We start from the raw sequence: 24712 nt of genomic DNA, 5'->3' as shown, positions 1-24712 counted from the left end.
TGGAGAAAATCAGGTCCAGCTCTCTCATTTTACGAATGATGGTCTCAAAGGTGAAGTGCTTCCCCAAAATCTCCGAGCTGGTTGGACAAGACCCCTGGTCTTCTTGCACAATCAGCCTGTGCATTTCTGTTCCCCATTCTGACCCAGGCAAAGGGTGCTGGTGTTGAGCAGGGGGCAGGCATTGACCCCACAACTCACGGAAAGTAAGCACCTTTCTATTCTGTCAGCCCCGGCTGTTGGGGTAACTCCCTCACCACCTTTCTCCTTTACCATTTCCAACTTTTTCTCAAAGTCTGATCCCAGGACTGCTGATCAGAATCCTACAAGGGCATTTTTAAAAACACAGGTTATGGGTCTCACCCCCAGAGATGTTGAATTAGTGGGTATGAGGTGGGACCTGTGAGTCTGCATTTTGACGAGAAGCCTCTTAGGTGACTTGTGCACAATAACCTCTGAGTTCTGCTGCTCCTGGAGTGACTCTGGAATCCTGGTCTCTATGACACAGGAGAATTTCTTTTATAGGGTAGGAAAACAGAATAGAAATTAAGATGGGTTGAAAGTCCTTATTTGCAAGCACCATAATTTCCTCAAAAGAAAGTATTCACATAGGTACCTTGACTGCAGCAGGAACTATTAGATAATCGTGATTTCTTTTTCTTCTTTGCACAACCTCAGGTCTCCCTAAAAAGAACATTTATTGATCAGAAAGGCAGCTCTTAGTCTTTGAATTGCTTGCAGATTGTGCCATTCAGTATTCTGTACAGCATCAGATGCATGTGGGGGCACAATATATTTTGAAAAATGTTAATCAAAATATTCACAGTGTAAGTGCAGGGAATGAAGGTTTAGCCAGCACTCACCAGAGCTGTTGCCATGACTGACAGTTCCACATTCCAGCATGAGTCAGAAATTCAGGCCAACACACTGCAGACTTTAAATATTGGGAGAGATGAATTAGGATGCTCAATTTCTTTTGCCACAAAAATATCTTTAACTTTGGGATTTTGATGGTAGTAATGGCACAAGAGACAAATGAGAAACGCTCTGGAAGATATATAATTTGAAAGAGTGCCCAGTGCAATCTTCATTTTGTGTGTAAGGTAGACTGTTTTCAGATTAAAGTTAAGCAAAGTGATGCATTCATGCCTTGAACCAATATGTGAGTATCTAAGGAAATAGCTACAGACTCTGCCCTCAAGTAGCTACAATCTAGGAGAAATATGAGATATTTAGTGTAAATAAAATCCAATAGACAAAGTAAAGAGTACCACACGAAGGATCTAAGGGTATATAGTTCTGTAGTTATTCCACACTAGAGGGAATCACTTCCATCCGAGGGGCATCAAACAAGGCTTCGAGGAGGCAGTAATCTTTGAGCCAGTCATGGAGTGCACATTTGGGCTATGAGGAGATGAAGAAGAGGTGGGGAAAAAGGAAGGGCATTTCAATTTTAAGTGTGGTGGGAAACAGAAGGCAGTCAGGGAACAGCCTAGAACTGTTGGTTCTCTTGGAGCACCGGATCTGGAAGGGAGGTGGGAGATGGCTGCCTTCCAAAAACATTGAAAACATGACTTTTTGGCCTGGAAAAATGAGGTCTTACAGCATGATATAATAAATCAAAAGAAAATCAAGAGTTTCTATGAGGGGAAATTGGAATTTACAAATCTTGGAGTATTAGAATTAAGGACTGCTCTTTAAAGATTAAAGACAGAAGCATCAGTTCAAATGAGAGAAAGCACACAGTACACGCTGACCCGATTAAAGCCATTTACTCGAGATGTTGTGCAAGCAGAAGATTTAGATTCAAGAGGAATTTAATTAACTTATAAACAACAAGACTGTCACGGTTGTTGAAAGAACTGAACAATGTGCTGGGGAGTTCAACTCTGATCTTATGTGGTTAACCTTGCAAAGAGTATGATTCTCCCTAAAAAACCTCGGCCCCAGAGCATAACTGGTTAAAAGTTTGGATTTGGGCCTCAGTCAGATCTGGGGTCAAGTCCTTTTATGTAGCCTGCAAGATATGTGACCTTGGGCAAATTATGCTGTTTCTCCAAGTTCCAGATTGTAAAATGGTGATAATGACGTCCATCCTACAGGATTGTTATGAGAACAGCCATATAAATAAGAAAATGCTTAAGAAGTGCTTAACAGCATGCCAGTACTGTATAGTAGATGTGGGCTGCTACAGTTATTGCCTGAGTAGAATGGACCATGGGCTCAATTTGGGGAGACGTTTCCTATGGTCTGAATTTAGGGTTCCAAAGGAGTTAGTAAATATGTCCAAGCTTGTCTTCATAAGGGGTCTAGTAGGTATGTGTATTGTATGTAATGTGCTCAGCAACACACCCAAGGGTTGCCACTGTGTGTTCTTATAGTGTTAGTGGCCTGGATCACATGCGAATTTGATTTTAGGTATCTAAAATCTTCAACCATTGAGCTCAAAATCCACACAAGACTGATCCTGCCTTGTGCCCGGGGCTGGGCTGAGACTAAGGTTTTAGAGAGCGAGAGCTCTCTCATTAGCTGTGGGAGTGTCAGCACCAGGCTCAAAAAGTATGGCCTGAGTGAGTGTGATATTGAGCCTGGATTGAAATAACAGGGAGCCTTGACTGGCCTGGGAGAAAAGAGAAAGTTGAAATTGCTTGTGGGGGGAAAACATCAAAGCACACAGTGCTCAGGAGTCAAGGAAAACCAGGAGAGTCATGGGTCCATAGGACACATGGCAAAAATTGGAGGACACAATGATCCTATGGCCAAGCTGAATGCAAAGCTGAATTGCATAACCAAAAATTGACTCAGAGCTGGTCTGTGAGGAACAGTCCTGAGTACCTCTAAAGAAACATGGTAGACAGCAACAAAAGTCAACCACTATGACTCAGTAGGGCTGGAGCCAGTCTTCCTTCCCCTTCTAAGAGCTCTTCTGTCGCAAGTTAGATGATGTCCAAGGAAATCTGTTGTAATGGTACAATGAGACTGTCCATGGCAACGTGAAGTTGGGGCCCCTCAGGACTCTCCTGGGGCCCCTGTGAGCTCATTTCTCAGAACAGCATCCATCCTCCCTGGATGAGTTTCCCCACAAGGACCTCTGTCGCCAGTCCTTGGGGACCACCTCCAAAGAGACCCTTCCCTCCCTAGTGCTCCCATCAAAGACAGCTCCCTTCTCCCACCTTCCTCTAAAACCTAACCCAGCTCTCCTCAGAGGCTTCCTCCCCAAGCCTCCCCTGAGTTTACATATCTCAATTCTTTTGAAAAGAAACACCAGCACTCAGGAACAGTCAAGACTTAAAAGAAATCAGATAGAGTCAGAGAGAAGTGTGACCTTGGGTAGTGACAATCATAATCACAACTTTCAGTGTTCCTCAAGCATTAGAGCCCAGGTCTCTGCAGCCCCTTACCGAGGCCATGGCCCCAGAGAGGGTGGAAGGGCTGATGACAGGCTTTAGCGTCCCTCCTGGCAACCTGAGAGTGCATGGGAAGAGAGAGAAGCATTTTACACTTTTGTATTTCTTTGCCGCATCCCTTATTTTCCTTCTACTCCTGCCTCTTGTGCCTGCCCACCTCCCTACACCCAGCCCTCTGCCTGTAAAACTTTTCCCAATAACAAGAGAACTTCCAGAATGAAGTAGGAATAGGAAAGGAGTGAAATGTAATAGGAAGGTCTTCTCGGAGCTGAGATGTCCTAGGGGTACGATGAAATATTTGGGGTTAGTAGAAATTTTTTTTCTTTTAAATACTTTTGAACATTGGCACTAAAAATGAAACCCAAACTCATCGCTTCTTCTTAACTTTCCTCCTGCCCCTTTGTGCCAAACATTCGATAACAGGCATAAGGCATACTTTGTTTTACTGCACTTCACTTTATTGTGCTTCAGAGATATTGCGTTTTTTACATATTGAAGGTTTGTGGCAACCCTGTGTCGAGCAATTCCATTGGCACCATTTTGCCAATAGCATTTGCTCACTTCATGTCTCTGTGTCACATCTTGGTGCCTCTCACAATAGTGCAAACTTTTTCATTATTATTATATTTGTTCCGGTGCTCTGTGATCAGTGATCTTTGATGTTACTGTTGTAATTGTTTTGAGGCGCCACAAACCGCACCCACGTAAGATGGTGAATTTGATTGATAAATGTTTGTCTTCTGACTACTCCATCAACTGGCTGTTCCCCCATGTCTCTCCCTCTCCCTGGGCCTCCCTATTCCCTAAGACATAACACTATTGAAATTAGACCAATTAATAAGCATCCAATGGCCTCTAAGTGCTCAAGTAAAAGGAAGAGTCGCACGTCTCTCAATTTAAATCAAAAGCTAGAAATGATTAAGCTTAGTGAGGAAGGCGTGTTGAAAGCTCAGGTGGGTCAAAAGCTAGGCCTCATGCACCGGACAGTCAGTCAAGTTATGAATGCAAAGGAAACGTTCTTAAAGGAAATTAAAAGTGCTACTCCAGTGAACACATGAATGATAAGAGAGCAAAACAGCCTTATTTGCTGATATGGAGAAAATTTTAGTGTTCTGGACAGAAGATCAAACCAGCCACAACATTCCCTTAAGCCAAAGCCTAATCCAGAGCAAGGCGCTAACTCTCTTCAATTCTCTGAAGGCTGAGAGAGGGGAGGAAGCTGCAGAAGAAAAGTCTGAAGCTGGCAGAGGTTGATTCATGACGTTTAAGGAAGGAAGCCGTCTCCATAACATAAAAGTACAAGGTGAAGCAGCAAGTGCTCATGTAGAAGCTGCACAAGATATCCAGAAGATCTAGCTAAGATAATTAATGAACAGGTTACACTAAACAACAGATTTTCAATGGAGACAAAACAGTCTTCTCTTTGAAGAAGGTGCTGTCTAGGACTTTCATAGTTAGAGAGGAGAAGTCAATGCCTGGCTTCAAAGCTTCAAAGCACAGGCCGACTTTCTTGTTAGGGGCTAACGCAGCTGGTGACTTGAAGTGAAGTCAGTGCCCATTTACCATTCTGAAAATGCTAGGGCCCTTAAGAATTGTGCTAAATCTACTCTGCCTGTGCTGTGTAAATGGAACAACAAAGCCTGGTGATAGCACATCTATTTACAACACTGTCTTACTGAATATTTTAAACCCGCTGTTGAGGTCTACTGCTCAGAAAAAAAAAGATTCCTTTCAAGATATTACTGCTCCTTGACAATGTATGTACTTAGTCACCCAAGAGCTCTGAGGGAGATGTACAATGAGATTAATGCTCTTTTCATGCCTCTTTTCACAGCCTTCATCAGTCCATGGATCAAGGAGTAATTTTGACTTTCTAGTCTTATTATCTGAGAAATACATTTCATAAGGCTATAGCTGCCATAGGTAGTGATACCTCTGTTGGATCTGGGCAAGGTAAATTGAAAACCTTCTGGAAAGGATTTACTATTCTTGAGATGGAATCTACTCCTGGTGAAGATTGTTGAAATGAAAACAAAGGACTTAGAATATGACATAAACTTAGTTGATAAAGCAGTGACAAGGTTTGAGAGGATTGACTCCAATTTTGACAGAAGTTCTACTGTGAGTAAAATGCTATCAAACAGCATTGCACGCTACAGAGAAATCATTGGTGAAAGGAAGAGTCAACTGATGTGGTAAATTTCATTGCTGTCTTATTTTAAGAAATTGCCACAGTCACCCCAGCCTTCAGAAACCACCACCCTGATCAGTCAGCAGCCATCAACATCGAGGTAAGACCTTCCACCAACAAAAAGATTACAACCCGCCGAAGGCTCAGATAACGGGTTAGCAATTTTTAGAAAGAAAGTATGTTTTTAACTAAGGTATGTTCATTTTTCTGAGACATAATGCTATTGCACACTTAACAGACTACAGTATAGTGTAAACATCACTTTTATATGCACTAGGAAACCAAAAGATTTGTGTGACCCACTTTATTGCCATATTTGCTTTATTGTGGTGGTTTGGAACCCAACCCACAATATCTCCAAGGTATGCCTGTAACTAATACTCTTTGAGCACTTACTATGTGCTAGGCACTATTCTAGATTCTAGTCAGATAGAGATAAATCAGAGAAAGTTCTTGCCCCTGAGGAGCTCATAATCGAAGAAACTTCCAACTATATTTATCATTTATTCACACGTGTCTTAGAGACTTACTCAGTTTTTCCCAAACATGGTAGATAGGCCAACAAGAGATGATTTTGCCGGGACACAAAAGGAGGCAGGAAAGGTGGTGGCTACAGTGGAACTGTAGGTTTTACCAGCAATGGGAGGAGGGGGCAGAAGGCAGGAAGCAATTCCAGGCAAAGGAGGGGGCACTGTGGTTTCTCTTCAGGCTTTGGGGCCATTGGTTACCCCTGCACATATTGTTACACACACCCATGCCCAAGGCCTCTTCGCTCACCATCTGGGTTTCCAAGTAGGACTAGGTCAGAAGGAGTCTACGGGGGCAGAACATCCCGCCCTGCTGTGCTGCTCTGAGGTCCAGGCTCATGGGAATGACTAAGGCAGAGCTGCAGTCTCAGATTATCCCGTAGCTCCCACTGAGGCAGGGAAGCACGGAGACAGAGAGCAGGCCCCGGGCGCTGAGGCACTGACCTGAATTCCAGTCTTGAACCCATCATTCATGGTGTAACCTTAAGTCACTTGACCTCTCTGAGCCTCAGTTTTCTCGGCTGTAAAATAGAGACAGAGTAGCTAAATCTTTGGGTTATCATGAGAATGAAATAATTGATTCATGCATCGCACATAGTTAATCTTCAGCGAGTGATGGCTGGCATCAGATAGTACATCAGGGACCCAGAAATTCAACTAAACGGACCCAAGCATTCAACTAATTTCAAATATCAGAAAATATTTTCATTATCTGAATCAGATGGTTATGCCCTCATCTGAATAACTAGCTCCTTGTTTGGAATATTATCTAGGGATCTTCAGAAAATGAAATAAAATATCTTTGTAAGGATTTTTCTAGACTGGAATTCAGCAGGGAGTGGATGAGGAGCCCATTTTCTATCACAACATTACCAAACATTACCAGGTAACTCGATATATTGAAGACTAGATTTTGGAGATTGCCTCAGAGGCCTTATTCAAGAAGAAGTTTGTTGGGCAAAAGTCACTTTGATCATTTTGCTTAGGAATGGACTCTCAGTAACCAATCTTAGCAGGGAAAATAGTCTAATAATTTTTTCAGTCTTTCCAACACTATACTCTAGCGAGCAGGAACTCTAAATCCATGAACGCTGCGAATGCTAATACTATGACTACGAATTATTATGATAGCTAACATTCATTGAGAGCTTGCTAAGTGCCGGGCCTGGCCCTGTTGTAAGTGTTTTACACGTGTTACTCATGCAGCCGTCAGAAACAACTCTGAGATGGGTGCTACTATTAGCCGTATGTGACAAACAAGGAACCAAGCACAGAGACGTGGAGAAACTCACCCTGGGTCTCCCAGCTCCTTAGTGGGGGCTGGGACTCCAATCCAAGCAGCCTGGCCACTGCGCCTGTGTAACTGCCTCCAATAGATGGAGTGCCTCATCGTCCTCACAAACTTAGCACATTGAGCCGAATATTCCTTTCTTAGGGAAACATTATAAACCGTTTCATTTTTCTCATTGAGGAGCTTGTTTTCAGAAATTGATTACATTTATGGCTACACGCAAGGTATTAAAAATTAAGAACATTGTTTTCTTGGTTTCATGCTGTCATTTTATTTTTGTGTGTGTGAGGAAGATTGGCCCTGAGCTAACATCTGTTACCAATCTCCGTCTTTTTGGCTGAAGAAAATTGTCGCTGAGCTAACATCTGTGCCAATTTTCCTCTATTTTATGTGGGATGCTGCCACAGCGGGGCTTGACCAGCAGTGCTAGGTCCGCGCATGGGATCCGGGCCTGTGAACCCTGGGCGGCGGAAGCAGAGTGCATGAACTTAACCACTATGCAACCAGGCTGGCCCCCGTCATTATTTTTATGCTTACTTTTTATTTACAGAAGTCATACTGATTTTGCACCTAAAGTGAAACTATACAGTTTTCTCCTGGAGTAAACTGGTTTAAGTGAAAAAATCTGCTTCCAGGAGGGAGGTGAAGCATTCAATAGCATCTCCGGGGATGTGTGGGCATGGTCAAAACGAGGCTGCTGGACTTGGGGCTTGCTGAACACCAACCAAGCCAAGCGGCCATCTCTGGTCAGTGGGCCAGTGTTTGCCTGGACAAGTCTAAGGAGCCAAGGACAGCAGGCTGAGACTAGTGGACCAGAGGCAAGCTGGCCGCCAGCTGGCCTCGTGATCCTTGGGGAGGCTCATCTCACATCCTTCATTCCTAGTTACCTTGGTACCAGCTCCTGTGGAAAATATGATGTGGCCAGAAAGGGCTCCAACTCCTTCTAGAGATAAACATGCTTGTGCTTTAATTATCAACTGTTTCAAGTTTTTATTGAAAATATTTATTTTTATACTGCTCTAAAACAGTGAACATTTTTCAGCTATCGCCCCACCGCTGATTTCTTATCTAATGCTGCCAAGAACAAGAAAGAAGAGAACAAAGCCGAAGAAAGGAGCAGGCTCAATAAACTTTAAATTCTTCTTTTAAGCATTTAAATCCTGCTCCTATCATGGACGTTGCCACTTTTCTAATTTTTTTAAAGTGCATTTTGTAAGAAAACGAGAAAAGGAGCGATAGTGTGGCTGGGGAAACCAGGGTGTTTATTGCCTAGAGGAACCAGAAGTTCATATGGGCCTGGCTGCACTAAGAAATGACAGCTCAGCACAGAGAAGGGGAAAAAAACTCCAACAGCAGCAGCAAAGCAAGAACAAAACGTTGTAAGAGAACTGGCCAGAACTGGTCTGCACGAATTCCCCGCCGCTGTCCTGCCTTCTCTGCTCTCCCGAGCGCGAGCATAGCAGCAGCCAGCAAGCCAAGCAGCAGAATCTTGCCTCCCTGTAGCAAACCTGCCTGCACCTCGGGCTTCCTCCCACCGAGCTGTGCATGCTCCCTGGGCTCTGCGCCCCGCACCCTCTGCAGACAGACCACGTGGAGGGAGGGGGAGGGCTGGAGCAAGAGAAAGACAACTCAGCTGGCTGGCCCCTGCCCCTGAAGAAAACAAGCAGAGGCAGGAGGAAAACATACTGTTCTTTGCAATCTGATCACCTCCGTGCAAGCCTCTGGGTTACACACCCGGGGACGCTGGGGCCCAGAGGCGTAGATTAGCCCAGGCAGGAAAACCGAGCGTGGTGACTGGTCCTGCGCAGATTAGAAACACATTGTTGGAGAAGGGGGGTCGGGGGCGAGACTGTGCACGGCAGCATGGCTGGAGTCTGGGTGTGGGGCCCCGGCGAGCGGGCCGGGCGCGGAGGGGGCAGAAGAAGGAGTGCGGATAATGCTCTGTTTGTGAGCTGAGATTCCAGCTCCTGGGGTGGCCCCTGGCAGCTGCCTAGGCCTCACAGGGAGAAATCGGGAACAACAAAGGCGCTGGGACAAAAGCGGCTCTGGCCAGAGGGGCTGCGGGCTCTGTGGGGCCAACAGCACTTCAGTTCTGAGGGGCACGGCTCCACCCTGGTATGAGGCTGGAGGCGGACTGTCAAATGGAGCTTACCGAGGAAAGGGAACTCAAGTTTTCTGGGTATTTCCTGAGTGCAGGGCACTATGCTAAGGCTCTTTTTTACATATTTCATCAAGTTTGGCATCACAGTGGCATGGAATTCTCAATGAATTGGAAAACGGGAAGCAAACAGCTTTTTTTTTTTTTTTTTGCAGGTTACTGACACCGAGTTGTCCCAAACCACATCAGTGCCTGTTGAAATGTTAACTATCCGCCAGCTGGGAATTTTGTCACTGGGAAACCGGTATAGCAAGCGCCCGTTAGCTTCCCGCCCAGGCAAGGACATTGAGGGGTGTGAAGACCAAAGTATGTCTTCCTGTCTTTGCTTCTGAGCTGACACTCGAGAAACTGTGAGACCCACAGCCCCTCAAATCCCCCTTCTTCTGCCGGCTCCTCATACCTGCTGAGCAATCATGAAAATTCTCCCGCAGCCTGTACTCTAGCGCCCCCTGCTGGGAATGACTGCTAACTCGTGGCTGATTTGGCTGGGAATCTGGCTGATAGCAGCTAGGTTAACGTCGCCTCGCCCAGCTTTATGAGGCCCACCTGGCCTTTCGCTCGGCCAACCTGTGAATCCCAGGCTGCCGAAATGGAGCAGGTGAACTTAACCACTACGCCGCTGGGCCAGCCTGGAATCTGTGCTTTTAAGACTCTGATGATAAGCACGTTTGGCAAGAACTGAACTAGACACCTGGTCCACAGGCCTCTGTGTTCCATAGTCTGGCCTCTCCAGGGGAGGAAGAGTCGGTTAGTTTAGCTCAAAACAGGGCTGGGAATGGAAGGCGACTGAACCCCGGAAGACGGAAGTCGGCAAGAAGCTATGAAGGCGCAGAAGCTATTTGAATTCTGGCCCGGGGAAGAGCATTGCAGTCTGAGCCCTCCCGGGTGGGGCTCTCCTTGGCCAGCTCACAGCTGCCGGCAGAAGACCCCTTCTCGTGATAAAATAAGCGAAGAGTAGGTGTATATTTGTCTTCTGAGTTCTCAGCAAGATCTGGATGGAGCTGATTCAGGTAAGTCTCTAGCAATTCAGCAAGATCAACTGTCGTGGGCAACAGGGACCAACACACTGAGAGACAAAGAGGCCTCCACAGTCTCATCGGCTAATCTCCTCTGAAATTCTGCTTGAGGCTCCCTTATTCACCTGCACTGTCCTTTCAGCCAAACCTTTTGTCTGAGGGTGAGGCAGCGCAAGGATAACATCGTGCAGATTCCTTGAGCTCAGGCAGATAAACAGCTAGGTCCAGGCCAGGCTGAAGGGTGACCTCACCCACCTTAGGTCAACAGGCTCCTGGTGAGCAGCAGCTGCATGCACAGAATTTCTCCAGGCTCTACCTCCTGACCTCAGCTATAAAGACTTCTCCTCTCTGTGCTGTTTTTCCTGGATCTCTTTGCCTAGGTCCTCTGTTTTGATGATGACTCTCTGGAATGTTCTCCCTGGATGTCATTCTGTTTTCCCCTTGAACCTCACCTCTCCCTTCCATGCACTGCATCCCACTGTGAGATTCCCAGAACCCCGGCACCATTGGCTTCTAAGACACAGCACCTGGCCTGTGTCCAGCCCCTAGGGCTCCTGCTTGTCCATAGCAGAGAGCAGGGGTTGGGTTCCACAGCCTGAACAGGAACTGGGTGTTTCTGCCCAAGACAGCACAGGATCTGAGAGCCAAGAGGGATAAGAACAAAGTAAAAGTCAGCTGGGAAAAGGCAGGGAAGGAAGGGACCCTGGGCTTTCAGTTGGCCCCCATGGCCAGCAGGCCTGAGGGCGTAGACTGCCTCGAAGGGCCAGAAACAAGGAAGGCCGAGGGTCCTCAGCCATGGTTGCATCTTCGAGACACCAGGAGAGCTTTTAAAGAAAAACACCAATTCTCAGACCGCGTCACAGAGCAATTAAACCAGAATCTCCAGGGATGGCCCTGACATGTGTTGGAGTGGGGGCGGTGTTTGCCTGTGTGTTTTCAACCTTCCCAGAAGATTCTGACATGTAGCCAGGGTTGAAAACCCCTGAGATGTTGACAGAATCAGACCCCTTTGTCTGGTCTTCAGTGTCTCTTGCCTCTGTCTTTCCCAGCAGCACGGCCAGGTCCTCATAGAGGCAGCTTGAAGGGGTAGAGAATTTGGATCTTGGCCTTATCATCTACTAGTTGTGATCTTGGGCAGGTCCTAAACTTTCTGAGGTATTTTGAGAATTAAAAGAGATGGGATATTTAAACACCCAAAACTGGCAGCTTTATGACATATGTCAATTACCTTCCTTGTCACCACACCACTGGGTCCCTTACAGACCTTCCCTGGGTGCTGAGACAATCCTAGAAGAGATGAGACATGCATCAGAGCCATTGCCCCACATGCTGTGGGAGCTGAGCTCCCATGTGGTCCTGAAGTCCGTAGCACTGTCAACTCTACTTCGGATCCAGTGTCCTAGGATCTGAATGCCCAGGTTGTCCCTAAATTGCTTCAATTTCTCCTTGCCTCCCGCTACTCCCACACGTTGTCCCTGTCCACTTGTTAGGGACTTTGACCTGAGTTAACTGTTGTTGAATTCTCCCTAGGTCACTTTCAGGGAGACCTAGTGTGCGTGTCTAGCCTGGTACTTGGCTTGACTCCTGTCATCATTCCTCCTTGGGACCAGGGCCTGGCCCTCACATCCCAGCTCCGGTTGGGTTTCCAGCCTGTGTAGGCACATCTTCCGGTATCAGCTTCTGGCTACCTGGTACCCACAGGCTCCTAGACTTTGACTTGCTCCTCCACCTACCCACCTGCTCCGGCACTGAGACAGAAATGGCCGTGCTACCCGTGAAGCTGCTCCTGGAGCACCCAGCTGCCCTTCTAGGACCAGTCTAGAACCAAGGTGGGTCATTCCTGTTGCCCTCTTTATTCACAAGGGATCAGGCAGCTGCTTGGTCCAGGCAGACCTCTCCCCTCCTCCGAGCTCTGGAATTCCTATTCTTAATTCCTGAACCACCTCACGCCACCACGCCATTTGTGCGTTGTAAATACTTGGTGACAAACTATGACTGTTGTGGAGTTTGGAGATAAAAGGAAAAGCAGTTGCATTACGGTGGAGGTGACTGCCTAGATGGGCCCTATAAAACTGATGTGGTACTCGACTTCTTACTGCTTTGTATGGAATGACAAGATACATTGAATGTGTTATAGGAAATATCTAGGAAGACACTAATCTTTTCCAAAATCCAAGTCAACTCTGAGTCTTCAACAATGCTTCCAGCTTCTACATTAATTCAAACAATCCAGATATGTGGAACGTGTAACATAAAGCCATAGCCTCTTTCTGGAATCACTTCTATGATTTTCTCATCTAAGATATTCTTTATGGGCAGCAAACTCACATTGACAACTTATGGATAGTTTGAATTCCTTCCATCATTTTTCCACACCAACAAAATGACCGATACGGATCAGCTTGGAAAAGCAGTCTGGGAAGACTTCTAATGTAAAAACTCCAAGTAAAGGTTTTAGAATACAATCCATGGTAGCAGGTCAGCTGTTTATATTGTTCAGGCTTGCAGTGCCGAATCAGAATCTGAGGATGCATCTGAGATGACATCAGTCCTATCTCATATGCCAACTCTGATCAATGTTTAATGGTTTCCTAGAGCACTATGCGAAAAGAAGTGGGGAGGCCCAGTCTGGGCTGAGTAAAAAGAGAATGCAATGATCGATTAGTGATGTCGGCCATGGCAGGACAGCATGGTAGTTAACAGCATGGGCGTTGTCATCAGAGAAACAGAAGTTCAAGTTCTGTCTCTGCCACTTATTAGCAGGGTAACCTTGGGCAAGTTACCTAATCACTTTCAGGCTTGTTTCTCATCAATATAATGCAGGTAGATTATAGCACCTACTTCACAGGGTTCTTATGGGGATTAGTTGAGATAATTCATGCCAAGTGCTTAGCAACGTATCTGGCACAGAGTTCTCAATAAATATTAGCTATTATTATCATAAATATCATGGGCCCAGGAGTAAGGTGAGGCCGCTTGTGCTCAGCATATCTGCCATCCCAGGTTGAGGCTTAGATGAATCCTTGTAGAGACTTGTGACTGAGACACCTTTCAAAGGCGGTTATAGAGGTTGTGGGAATTTTGTTCCTAGGATATTAGCAAAAAGTTTTCAGTAGATGTTGGTATTAAGTTTCATTCTATAGATACATCTTTTTTCCTGCATAAATATCAAGTGGTATCTCAGGCTCATCCACCAGCACAGACCCTCATTGTAGGTAAGTGCAGGTCTGATCTGACTTTCTAATTGGATCCTAATTGTTTACACGACAAAAGAAAATTCCTCATTGTCCTTGGCATGGCTTAAAAAGATTTACTCCTGCCTGACTTCCCAGCCCCGTCTTCTGCTTCTCTCCAATAAGTCCCCTGAGCTCCATCTGTACTGAACCACTTATTTCCAAAATTCATTGTATTCTTGCCTAACTTTGTGCCTTTGCACATGCTGTTCCTGCCTAGGATGCTGTTCCCCACGTTGTCTGTCTATACATTATTCTCTGGAATAGTTTACACAGGATTGGGATTATATTTGGTAGAACTTTCCAGTGAGGCAAGCCAGGACTAGGGTTTCCTTTGTAGGAAGACTTTTTTATTAGAGATTTAATTTCTTTATTGGCTAACAATCGCTCAGGTTTTATATATGTTCTTGAATCAATTCTGGTAACCTACAGCTTTTTTTTTTTTTTATAATGAATCAACTTTGCTGTTTATCTCATGACCATAATACTATCAAAATATCTGGGGGAAATTTTTCAAGAAAAATTGGAAAATTTTAAGTGCAATATAAATTTGTGTTTAACTGAGAAAGCTCTGGAAGAATAACTATTATTTAGATTTCCAAGTGTAAAATTATGAGTGCCTAGATGTTGACAAGTTCAGAAAAGCTCAAGGTTTGTAAAAAATTTTCAGCCTAGTAAAATTCTATGGTGTGGCAGAATCTTACTTATTTATCTATTTTCCCCGTGATTAATAGAAATAGAATTGTAACTGGGCAATTGGCCATTTAGTGAAAGGCTGCTTGTCTTGCCCTTGAAGGGACTGATTGGGTCTGCACTTCCCCAGTACCTTTTCCGTTCTCTGGCTGGGAGATAGGGAGGAGCGGATCGCTTCCTTTGGATCCAGTGAGGGGAACCTCATGTTGAAGATGGCAGAGTAATACCACCGACCCTGCACTGCCGACTTCTGGACCAAGACATGAAAAGGAAATTAACTTTATCTTTTGGATTGTACTTTTGAGACTCATTTTGCTGCAGTTGAGCTTGTAGCCCAGCTAACACACCTGACAGTGGGTGAATTGCAGGCATGGTTTAGTGCCTCACAATGCACTGTTTTCAAGTCTTATATCCATTAGGAGTTAGTCCTGACCCAACTGTGATAGGCCAATGGGCAGTGGTTGAAATACCTCATTGATTATATACAACTTAGTCTTCTCTTTTTGGAAGGTATATTTTTTTTCTTTCAAAGGAATTAATGTAATGGCTACATAATGCAGATCTATTTTTTGAGATAGTAAACCAATGTATTTTTGTTTTAGGAAATACTTAGTTCTCCACTGTCGATGGCTCTCCATCCATCAAGACCCTGGCATGCCATCCCTTAAGGGAGAAGTTCAGATATAGCCTAGAACAGCGCTTCTCAAACTTTCTGTGGTAAAGGGTTGTTTTAAACATTTTCCAATCCATCATTTTGTGAAATAGAATCAAAGCATGAATTACTAGAAAAAATAAATTAAGAACAAACATAAACATAGAAAGTATAATGTTTTTATTAAATTCAGCAAACATAAAACTTTTCTGTCAAATTTCTATGAAAGTTTCTAAACACCCTCAATTCCTGTACTTAATCGTTGCAGACAGGTAACAAACAGATCAGGAATAGGCACCAGTGCTAAGCAGAAATGCCCTAGAACAAGGGAATCATTGCCCAGCTTTCGGTTTCAGTTTCAGATTTTGAGTCATGGAGAGGAATTCCTTTTGAAAGCCAGGGTTTATTGAGAAATAAAGGGATTTTTAAGTTTCCAAAGTTTCCCTTCACATATCAAGGGCAGAACTTGGACGTCTGATTTCAGGATTTCCTCTAAGCCATGGTGTTGAGAGAAGCAGGATAGGACCTGGAATTCCCAGCCGAATGAAGGAGAAAACCTCTTCCAGTCACTGGAGAGTGGGACACAGAGAGGGGGCAGGGGTTTCAATGTGAGAATCCTTGCTCTCTCTTTGTGGTAGAATCCCTTTGGGTCCATAGAAACAGCCAAATGTATTTGGAGGAACCTAAGAACTGCTTCCTTGGGTCTAGCTTGGGGAGACTGTAGGTCTGTCAGGGATGTCCTCATTCAGCATCGTATTACGTCCATAACATCAAGAAGCAGGGGCCCACCATGGCGGAGGAAACTGTCTGGAGAAATGGCCCCAGTAGCACAATCCTGGGATTTGTAGGTGGTATCAGCAGATCCAGGAGTTCCGATTTGCCCTAGTTGGGGGGACATGGATGTGTAGAGAAGCTTATTGGATGGCAAGGAGCCTGAGGTCAGAGGGAGCTGAGGGTCCACGAAGTCACAGCCAATGATGAAGTTTCTCAGCCTTGGCAGCGGAGCCATTGAAACGCCTTAAAAGACAACAGCGTATGATCTAAGATTCCTCAAGACTACAGTGCTGAGGCGCGCAGCGTTGCCGTGTTGATTTCATTCTTGGAATATAAATCTCTGAAAAATATGTGACTGCTGCTGCGGCTGAGTAGATTGGCTACAATATTCTAAAATTTTGGCAAATAAATATAACCAGGGCAATGAGAGCTCTTGTAATTGGGGGTTGAGAGGTAGTAAGGACAAGGACCTGAGTTTCCCCCTGGCTCTGCCATTTACCAGCTCTGCAAACTTGGGGACATCATTTCTTTCATCAGTAAAACAGAGACAGGAACCTTGCAGCATTGCTGTGAGGATTAGCAAATAGGGCAATTACCTCAAACCCTGTGTATGTGCTCAGTACGTAGAAAACACTTGAGAAATGCAAGCTGTTCTTCAATGGATTTGGGATTTGCAAGCTGCTAAGAACTCAGCACTCTTCTCTTTCAGTTCTACTTTCTTTCAAGAAGAATTGAAAGCTTCTCATTATACGTGTCCCAGGAAGAAGAATGACTGACACCAAACCCTTCTTGTGCCCGAGGCTGCAGTTTTCAGCAGCGCCTTTCCAGCTTCACAGGGAGGCTCTATTCGGTTCACTGTTCATCAGCATGATCTGACAACGAACTCGCATCGCCCCTGAAAGTCTACTTCTCTTTATTTCTTTTGATTATTTTTATTTTAGTAAAGAGAATCCCATATTCAACAAAGAAGGCAAGGTGTCTAATGTCACAGGAATCGAGCAGGGTCCTTCACTCACTGATAGTGCCTTCTGGAGTCCTAGAAACTCTTCTAGCCATTTCCCCAAGCCCGTGTTTACTACTGCAGGAACCCCTGGCCCCCAGGAGCACTTCTCAAGAGCACCCACTCACACCCCAGGCTTGGATTTAAAAACTTGAGGTCACTGAATCCACATTAGCATGGGACGTGATATGCCTGAAATTAAGAGGCACCCTCACACCCAGTGCTCCTTCAGGCATTACCAGTTAGATCCCCCTTGAGTCTGCGGGCCTACACATGAAGTGGCCTAATGGTGACTTTCAAGGCAGATTTTGTAAGCTTGAGAGGTGGGCTTGTCGTTCAAGCTACTGAGGTTAGAATGGCTTTAGGGGCTGCTAAACAGAAGAAAAAAATGTCCCAAATTTCACCAAATCTCCACTGAATTCGAGCCCAGTCATTCGGCCACTAGATCCCCTGATAATCTCCTTGTGGGATTTAGACTCATAGAGCAAGATCTGTGGCTACTGCCACAGAGGTGTTCTGCAATGTCACTAGAAGAAGGAGAAGAGATTGTGACCCAAACTGGCAGGAACACATGGGGGGCGGGGGTGCAGCTCCTAGGACAGAACAATCCAGGTTCCGCTACATAAAAGGCTCCACGAGTCTTAACCTGCTCAACAACCAGCCAAGAATGAAAGTAGCAAAGCAAAATTGGGTTCAACTTCAAGGTTAACTAAGTGAGAAGAAACAAGCTCATGCATGAGAAACTATTATAAGCCAACCGGCAAGTGTTACAGGAACCAGGAAGCATTTTGGAACCATTATACAAGGCCAAGGGTGGGGCTAAAGTCAGGCACGCCCTGGGTTACCAGGGAAGCTGCTTCCCTAGCCAGAGATGAGACCAAGAACTGAGGACAGAAGGTCAGGGGCACTCTGAAGTACACCGCATAGTCCAGATCACCTCCTAAGATATCCCCATGTTTCCTTCTAATTCAGTGTGAAATTAAGCCTAGGCATAGTAACGACCACCAGGATTTTAGTGCTAGAGCCAACAACCTCAGAGGTCCCTACTCTAGTTCCAGATGGCGTAAGCAAGGCTTAGCGAACTTAAGGAACTTGACCAAAGCCACACAGCGAGTGAGTGGCAGGTCTAGGGGAGTCCAGAGCACCTGAGCCCAGTTCAATGCTTTTCCAGCATCGAGTCTGATTCCTAACGTCTGGCCTCTGGTAATGGCACCATGTCTCATGGGTGCTTTTCTTACAAGTCCTATTTATAGCTAATAGCAGCAGTCTTAGCCCTTCTGGCAGTACGAATTGTCTCAGGAGTTTTTATTATGGGAGATTAAAACACGTTGTCACTTTCTCTTCTAGTAAAATGAGATTCCTAATGCAATCTTGCTGCTTGAAGCTGTCCCTGGGGGTGGCAGGTAACATTCAGGATATCTATTCAACGTCAACAATAGTTTTCTCATGCTCAAAACCAAGGAGTTTACCGTCTAGTCCAGGAGCTAAGAATGGCCCACACAGAAAAGCAATGACTCTGCGAGGCAGAGTAGATTTGTGAGCTAAAAGGATAAGCTCTGCGAAGTGCCTGGAGGGGGAGCTCAGTAGGGTTGGAAGTGACAGGGAAGGCTTCATGTGGCAGATAGGACATGGATTAGTCCTTGGATAGAATGAGATAGATTTAGGAATGGGGGATGCCATACCAAGGGAGGGAAACACCAAGAGGGAGGGCAGAGGCAAAGGAATGAGCAGAGCATCTTTATGAATCGTTGGCTGGACTGGGATGGAAGAGGGTATGGAATGGCAGGGAACAAGGCTAGATGGTATAGTTCCTGGGAACCACTCCCCCCAAAAAAGATCATAAATGAGCCACCATAGGAAATGGGGAGGCACAAAGAGATTTTGAGCCAAGAAGTGACATGAATGTAGTTCTAAAGGATGATAGGTTTATCCTGGCAGGCAGGACGATTTGGAGGACACATAGACTAGGATCAAGGGAACGAGCCATTACATCTGTACTGCAAGATACAGGTATGAAACGTCAAGGGCCTGAACCAGGGTATACCAGCACAAATGGAAAGGGAGTTACAGGTATGGTAGATGTTTCCAAGAAAATATTGAACACATACCACCTGCTCACGTTGCCTTAAGTAGCCTTTGTTCATTTCTCAAAGTGACAAAACGTCAAATAGCTTTACTTACAGAATATCGTGTTATATAAATGTCTATATATCAAAGTTTATAGGCTTCTCATGATTTATTTAATCTTCCAAATATTTAATTGCTTTAGATGAGGTTTAAAATATTGGATGCATTTTGTAGGTAGAATTATCAGAATAGTTTATGGTTTTCAAATGACATCTCAAAATACCTTTGAGACCTTTCAATGCTCTGCATTTCACAACAGAAGATATATTAGTCAAGCTCTTTGAGATTACAAGAGAGAGACATACCTAGATTATCTTAAGTGCTGGAGGTTTCTTGTTGGAATTCACTGGGAAGTAAGGGGGCGAGCCAAGTGCTCAGCAGTTCCACAGTCATTCTGGGTCCCACATACTGCTCCAGAGCTTTCACAATGGGGTACACAGTAGGTCTAGACTGGATCCCAGAGAGCAGTAGAGCAGTTTGACATGATTCAAGTTACTGTAGTAGCTCCCGTGACCCGCCTCCTCTGTGAGCACCTCTCACACTCCCCGGGAGAGAATGTGATTGACTTGTCTCTATCCAATATGGAGGACCACCACTGGATAGACTTTCTCCCCAAGGCACTGTCCAGGGGAGTGTTCTGCATCATAGTCATCCTACACTTGATTGCCTTTGACTGGGGCCCCATTCCTGTTGTAATCAGCTAGGACAGGGTTACTATCTCACATCACAAACGATAGAAACCATAGCCATTCAGGCAGAAAGAAAAGTCTAGGGTCACTTTCCTCAGCAGGGGTCGATGGCAGACGCTCAGAGCATTCTGTCTAGTTTAGATGGACTAGACAATGGTAGAGAAGTGTGTATGGGGGTAGTGGGAGGGATAACCTTTATCAGAGAGGTGTATAATAGCTTCCTGGGTTTCTAAACTTAGGAAGACAACTGTGTCTCAAACAAGCAAGGGTTTGGATATATGCTGAGCTTACCGCTAGCTTCTGCTTATGTCAAAATTTTCTCTTCTCCTCTACTGAGACAGGAAATATGGTCAGACACAGCACACCTGGGGAATGTCATACTTTCCATACTTTATGTGGTCCTATTATTAGAGATTAGACATCAGAGAAGATCAACCACTCTTTTTCTTTTCCTGGAGTCAGGAATTTGTCTAAATGAATTTGCCCGAGGTTATTATCAACAATCAACCAATGAATATTTGGTGAGTTACTACTTTACCTATCAGCTCTGAGATGAATCTCATGATTTCATCTCAGCTACTAGATCTGACCTCTTCAAATGGTTCCTGGAATGTTTTAGGTTGAGAAGGATTCTAAGGTTTTGACAGTTCTCAGAAGGAAAGAAAGCTGACACTGATTAGTGATGACTCCATGAGTACAGGAGGGAGAAAGGTAACCTAGACATGGTGTTTGTCGACTTTATATCAACTTTACACTCCTCACAGTATTGTCAGTAGGAACACTGTCTTCCTTACCCCCATCCCGATTCGCTACTGCTAAAACGTGGAGACTTCATTGATCCCTGGCTTCTTTTGCTTCTTCGCCCTCACTCAAAGCTATATTATCAACAAGGCCTTTTTGAAACCTCTCTGTTCCTTTCCATTCCTCCAGCCCTAGCCTTGGTCCAGGTCAGCTTTTTAGACTATCAATGTTGTTGTCATGTAGAGGGAAGCAGTATAGCCCAGGAGATGCCAATCGGATGCCCAGAAATAGTCCAAGTTAGCAGATCCTTGGGAATCTCACCACATTGAACTTTGGTCCTCCCTCAGCCTTCCAGGTCTAAAAACTCAGTCATGTCAGTGCCCCAAACTGGACCCAAAGGGAAAAGATTTATATTGAATCAAAGTCATAGGAGACTGATGTATAAAGAATTATAGTAAAAAATGTACTGGTCTTACAGAAAATGGTAAAGTTCTTCTTCGATCTGCACATTTGCCCCTGGTGAGAAATCTGCACACAAGTGAGGACAGGATCAAAAGGGGTTTGGTGAACATGAAGCCAAGGGAGGAAACCAGTTGTGTGGTCTAAAGGGAATGAAGCCATGATGGCGCAACTCCACATAGGAATGTCTCCTGGCCATTTCCCCCGGACAGTCTGGGTAAGCGCTATCAGCGCTCCACTCCTTGCTGGCTTTCATGCTGGTGATGCATTTTTGTCAACATGCTCTTGAACAACATGGATATCGCTCTGGCTACTGCTGAGTTGCTCCATTTCAGTCTGGCCTGAACAACTTACCTTTTAATACTGAGTATTGATTTTATTAGCTGAATCCTCACAATTTTGAGGGTTGCCCACTTTCATCTACCTAGCCCATTCCCTAGCTGCTTACCTAGCTTTGCCACCTCCAGATTTCTATTCATTTGCCTAAAAAGACCTATAATCATCTAACAATACCTCACATTCGATGGGCCCCTAGTTGACAAAGCCCTTCCACAAGTAGCGTCTCAGAAGTCCACCCGACGGGCTTGCTGGGCAGGTAAAGCACGTACTACCACCTCCATCCCACACACCAGGGAGCCGAGGCTCGGAGAGAACTCACCAAGCTCCTGCAGCCAACCTGCCCCAACACCAGGCCTCAGACCACATTTTCTCCGCTACTCCCCCACTCTGTGCTTTTTCCACTATAGATGCTGATAAAATGTTCCCAATCTCTGCTTCGAGTAGAGTGAAATTCACAATGATGCATTTTCAGGCCCTGCCTCGTGTCTGACTTCCTGCTCCCTAACCCCCAGATTCTTCATTCTGCCCAGTCATGTGAACCCTGTTCCCATTTCCACGGGCCCCCTTTGGCAGCTGCTGAGCAGAGAGAAAATGAGTTCAGAGTGTGCTTCTGGGTCCCATTTGAGCGCCTTTCCCCAAGCTACACGGGGTATCAGTTTGGCAGGTCACCTTCTGCTGGCACTGGACTCAGGACCCTGGGATGGCGAGGGGTGGAGGACGGCTGGCTGAGAGCGGAATATTTTCAATGCGTGTCCGATTCTCATTTCCATTCAGGGCTCCTCATTAGGCCACCGATGCAGCGCGGACCTGTTCTCCATTTGAGTTGGCAGACCCTGAAGCCCCATTAGCGGTAATATGCCTCCGCGGGACTCCAGGGAGAGGAAGAATGCTGAAAGGACTGGAGTTTCTGGTCCAACTTTTTAAAGAAAGGAAGAGAATGAAAGACCCATAAAACTTGGAAATCCTCTCTTCCCTTGGCTCATTCACATGGAAATGCAAGCCTGATGATCATGGACAGGGAAGTGAGGGCCCTAGGAGCGAGGATCAGGGTGACCTCCAGCCCCTCTGCTCCGGCCGCATGTGCCAGCAGGACTCACCTCCTGAGCCACCAGTGTGAAATAGAAAGACTTTAAGGTCACATCTTTGGATGCTTGGCAGGAAGAACCATGAGTGTCCCAATTACTAAACTAATAAGCACTCAAGACCCCAAAGAACCCTTCCTGGTGCACGTACTCCCAAGTATTAGGTGCTGGGAAAACAGCTCATCAAGCACAAGAAGCCCCTTTGATTGCTGTATTCATGATATGGAGCAGAAAAAGGACAGTAGTAATGACATTGGCTGTGGCTGTCAAAGGTTCCTCCAAGGGCTGCACAGGCTGGGTATGAGGCTCGGGCCTGGTAGGTGTCAGGGTTAAAGCAGGGAAAGGAAGCTGTGTATCCTGTTCCTTGAAACTTAAAGAAACAGGTACTGAAACAAGATCCCTGTTTTGCAACCTGATCTCTTGATGGCAGATGTAGAGAGCAGCATCACCTTTGCTATAATCACTCTGCTTAACCTGTACACGCCTGCCCTGAGCACAGCATTACAGTCAATGCATGGGGAAGTGCCAACCCTCATTCCAGTGGCACAGCCTTCACCTCCATTCATTGGATTCTCAGCCTGTCCTCATGGCCGCTCAGGGAGGCAGGCAGAGTGCTGTTAACCCTCCCATCTTACAAACGAGGGAATTGAGTCTCTGCATGTAAATGATCTGACTATGATTAGCAGAGTTAAGAGTCAAACCCAGAACTTCTGATCAACTCCAGTACTTTTTCCAGGAATTCACCTTCTAGAGAGATTTCAAGTTAACCTGTGTGATTAGGATTGGGAAGGGGCATCAACTTTGGGACTGTGAATAACCCTCAGTTTGAAGACAAGTTTTATGACATGGGCTTCCTGAAGATGCACCAATTACCAGACTTTAAGTGACCTGAGCTGAGGCTCTCATCTCACGGGACAGCCGAATATTAATATCATCAAAACAGATGTATGGCACCCTTCACAAAGTTGACTCCCCATACATGGTTTCACATTCTGCTTTCTAGCTGGCATCAGGTTCACATTCCCTTTGTGGCTCACTTGCTCCTCCTTCCATAGCTGCTGACCTCTTTCTTTTCTTTCCTTGGGTATATGCCCTTCTTGCTGCCCTCTCAGCCATGCTGTTTGTTATTGGAGGCCAGAAAATCTGTGTCCATCAGAGGAAAGAAAATAAAGTCATTCAATGAAGCCTCAAATATGTGGGTGCCCTATGAACACCAGAAGTTCTCATCACGCCACATATTCTGTATCTGGGGTGCACTTTACCCATCAGATCACAGTGGTGCTGTGGAGCTACACCAGCCGGCGAATGACCTTGGCCTCCTAGAGTTCTGCCCAGGGGTTTGGAAGACAGAGATTGCCTCGTTTTACAAGTGAGAGGTGATTTTCCTAGTTACTCAGCCAGTCAGTGGCAAAACAGAGGCTCATTTCTACTGGTGTTATTCTCTTTTTTCCTATAATTTGTAACAGTGAAAGATTGAGAGGAATACCCGGGACCATTTTAGATGGGCAAATCAATCATTACAAGTTCCACACTGCCTTCCCACATAGTTTTTCTGAAGGACCTAAGGGTGAGCCAAAAGGGTCTTGCTAAGAGGTGCTTGAGGGGAAGATCTTAAAGACAAAGATCAATCTGTCCTTTCCTTCTAGACTGTCTTAGTCTTTCTCTACATTCCTTAAAGGTATGAGTAGGAAGTGGGGAACGAGGTCCCATAATCCTCAATGCAAAAGGACTGTAATTACCTCACCTGGATCTGAGACCTGAGAACATTAGAACTAGCCATGTAGGGTGCCTCAGGCGGAGGCTTTTTTGCAATCTTAAACTTGAATCCCAGATTACAAAACACGATGACTACTCCATAAAAGGCCTGTAAATAACACTTCTCCCCAAAGACAAATTTGCTGTGAAGCCTTGTGTCTTTGTCCACAGCTGAGCAGCCTAAAGGACTCACCAACCTGTGTTTTCCCTGACAGTGACATTATTTTGCAACTTCAAAAGCTGTGACTCATTCTGGCAAAGGTTTGCTTTATATTGTGAGTTAATTTATGCAGAAAGTATTATAAAGGTGTAAAAATAAAAGTGCATGTGATCATGCACTTAGCTAAACACAGTTATGAAAAAGAATAAATACATGAAATTAAGACTGCCCCTAGTAATGTTTTTCATGGAAAGAATCATGAGTTGCTAGTTTGTTTTTTTAAGTTTATTAAAGTTTAGATATGTTTGGTTACTTTCTTTTTATTTTTTTATTTAATTTAATTTTTTTTTTTTTGGTGCAGGAGATTGGCCCCGAGCTAACATCTGTTGCCAATCTTCCTCTTTTTGCTTGAGGAAGGTTA

At 45.2% G+C, this 24712-nt stretch overlaps 2 long non-coding RNA genes across 11 annotated transcripts in view; one reads left to right on the top strand and one right to left on the bottom strand.

Annotated features, from left to right (window-relative positions):
* LOC103551854 (uncharacterized) overlaps positions 1-24712 on the bottom strand; it is a 65512-nt gene that overhangs the window by 16229 nt on the left and 24571 nt on the right. For 4 of the 9 annotated variants that reach the window (XR_011531941.1, XR_011531939.1, XR_011531936.1 and 1 more), the window contains one exon: positions 614-681. This is a non-coding gene — a long non-coding RNA (uncharacterized lncRNA). Of the gene's footprint in view, positions 1-613; positions 682-860; positions 932-6566; positions 6644-7414; positions 7553-8300; positions 8999-24712 lie in introns of those variants that run through there. The other 5 variants (XR_011531940.1, XR_545104.2, XR_011531937.1 and 2 more) reach the window with 4 other exon arrangements.
* On the top strand, positions 9101-23568 carry LOC139078825 (uncharacterized). Of its 2 annotated transcripts, none has more exons than XR_011531946.1 (4): positions 9101-9185; positions 9727-10581; positions 12118-12416; positions 22069-23568. It is a non-coding gene; the product is annotated as an uncharacterized lncRNA (long non-coding RNA). The 2 variants fall into 2 exon arrangements; XR_011531945.1 differs by having other exon boundaries at positions 9166-9528.

The sequence above is a fragment of the Equus przewalskii genome, chromosome 23 (assembly GCF_037783145.1).
Source record: "Equus przewalskii isolate Varuska chromosome 23, EquPr2, whole genome shotgun sequence".
NCBI classification, from domain to species: Eukaryota; Metazoa; Chordata; class Mammalia; order Perissodactyla; family Equidae; genus Equus; species Equus przewalskii.
This window is presented reverse-complemented; position numbering and strand designations above follow the sequence as displayed.